At 45.3% G+C, this 2479-nt stretch overlaps 1 non-coding gene across 1 annotated transcript; it reads left to right on the forward strand.

The window, feature by feature from the left end:
• Positions 1-532: 532 nt before the first annotated feature.
• Positions 533-606, forward strand: Trnat-ugu. The gene has a single exon. It is a non-coding gene; the product is annotated as a tRNA-Thr (tRNA).
• The last annotated feature ends 1873 nt before the right edge of the window (positions 607-2479 follow it).

Genomic DNA, 2479 nt, shown 5'->3' on the forward strand with positions numbered 1-2479 from the left:
ATGACAGCTCACACCCTAGCCCCAGAACTCACAACGCTGAGACAGGAGAATTGTCCTGAATTGGAGGCGAAAGTGAGAACTTATTTCAAACAAAACAAAACAAAATTATTAGCTAAGCAAGTAAACAGCCGGGGTCAAAAGGGAAAGATGGAAAACAAGAGTAGGGTAAATATACTCCCGACACCGGGATTCGCAGCAGAAGTGGTATGAGGATTCAGAAGTCAGAGAGTGGGCTTCTGCCGGGTTGGAAAGTGTCCTGTACCGCGTTCCACCTTTCCGGGGACTTGCTCTGTGGGAGCAGGGGCCCTGTGGGGCTGGAAGTGATGAAGGCTGAGTGTTTTTATAAGCAGTTGATATTCTTGGTCTTTTCAAGGGCATTCTACGTGGATAATACACAATAAATTAAAATTAAATCTATAATAAGAAAAAAAAACCCTAAAAATACATTTAAATTATTTCAAAAAAAAAAAAATGAACAAAGTGACTGTCAGACATTAAATAGTGGTTTATTGGAGAAGCATACATCGCAGTTGGCTCCATGGCTTAGTTGGTTAAAGCGCCTGTCTTGTAAACAGGAGATCCTGGGTTCGAATCCCAGTGGGGCCTGCCGAGCATCCTTTTCTTCCTGAACCTTTCAAAGGAGCGGTTCGCCTTCTTGAGATTGGCGGGATAACAGAACCCAGACTTCGCTACACCTCTCTTTAGCAACAAATGAATAGGAGACAAAAAATAAAAGGGGAACCGAGCACCAAGATCCTTTTTAGGAGCGCTGGTTTGCACGTGCGCTCTGGGCGCACAGTGGCCCGGCAGTGGGAGGGAGGGGCACGGGGCACCGCAACTGATGTTCCAAAACTAGAAAAGGCTTCGCCCAGCCTGGAAGTTGCTGTGGGACTTGGAGACTCGAGCAGATTTGAGGGAACTCTGACCGATGGTCAGTTATAACAATTTGGAAAGAGCACCTTCTGCTGCCCAGTTCGGAGGCTTCTGCTCCTTAAGCAGAGAGCTCCGGTTGTTCGTTGAGTGAGTGAGCGAGCGATTTGATGCCTCCTGTCTCTGTGTTTTCTGCCTTCAGGGTTAAAGGCAGCCTCTTTCTCGTCCACCTCCTCACAGTTTCTTTCAGTTTTTTTTTTTTTTTTTCTTGCTTTGCGATTCAGTAGCGGGTTTGGGTCTAAGTCTTGATGACGCTTGGGGATTGAGGAATGCTTAGTGTAAACTACTGGTTCAGCGCCGGTGCAGAAGGGGTCGCAAGTACAGAAGGGATCCTTCAAAACTTCTGAATCAGTCGGCGAGGGGAGCCCACTTCTACCCATTTGGCTTCCCGCCCCCTTGTCTTCCCTGTTTCAGCTCAGGTTTCCGTGCTTAAGAGTCCAGAGACTGTCCTTAGCAGGGATGCTTTAAGTGTTTCAGTCGGGCGGTGGTGGCTCACGCCTTCAATTCCAGCACTAGGGAGGGAGGCAGAGGCTGGAGGAGCTCTATGAGTCTACAAAGTGAGTTCCAGGACAGCCAGGGCTACATTGTCATTTTTTTAAAAAAATCCTTATTTTGTTTGTTTGTTTGTTTATTTGTTTGTGGAGCCAGGGGTTCTCTGTGTAGCCCTGGCTGGACTTGAACTCACAGAAATCTCCTGCCTCAGTGTGGCTATTTCTCAGAAAATTAAGAAACAACCTTCCTCAAGACCCAGGAATACCACTTTTGAGTATATTTCCAAAGGATGCTCAACCATGCCATAAGAACATGTCCTCAACTATGTTTATGGCAGCTTTGTTTGTCATAGCCAGAACCTGGAAACAACCTAAATGCCCCTCAACTAAAGAATAGATAAAGAAGATGTGGTACATTTACACAATGGAGTACTACACAGCAGGAAAAAAAATGACATATTGAAATTTGCAGGCAAATGGATGGAGCTAGAAAACATCATATTGAGTGAGATAACCCAGACTCAGAAAGACAAATATGTACTCACTCATAAATGGCTTTTAGACATAAAGCAAAGAAAACCAGTCTACAATTCACAATTCCAGAGAACCTAGACAACAATGAGGACCCTAAGAGAGACATACACGGATCTAATCTACATGGGAAATAGAAAAAGACAAGATCTCCTGAGTAAATTGGGAGCATGGGAACCATGGGAGAGGGCTGAAGGGGAGAGGAGAGGAAGGAAAGGGTGCAGAGAAAAATGTATAGCTCAATAAAATCAATTAAAAATTATCATGTTTTTAGGTAAGAGTAAGTCTGGATCCTGGTTGTACAATGACCCTTGTCAAGCTCTGTGGGCCACTAAGGTGGCCCACGATCAGAGGTTGTTAGACCTCGCTTTCCTAGAGCGCAAGGGAAAGAAACCGCAGAGTCAGAGGAGGCGGTCTCCGATTGGTCAAGCTTTTTAGAAAATCAGGTTTCTTCCACACTTCCAAAGTTGGGGAAATGAGTCCCAGATGACTGGAATCTCAGCATGGCTGAGGAAAGAAATGGCATG

The sequence above is a fragment of the Microtus ochrogaster genome, unplaced genomic scaffold (assembly GCF_000317375.1).
Source record: "Microtus ochrogaster isolate Prairie Vole_2 unplaced genomic scaffold, MicOch1.0 UNK66, whole genome shotgun sequence".
NCBI lineage: Eukaryota > Metazoa > Chordata > Mammalia > Rodentia > Cricetidae > Microtus > Microtus ochrogaster.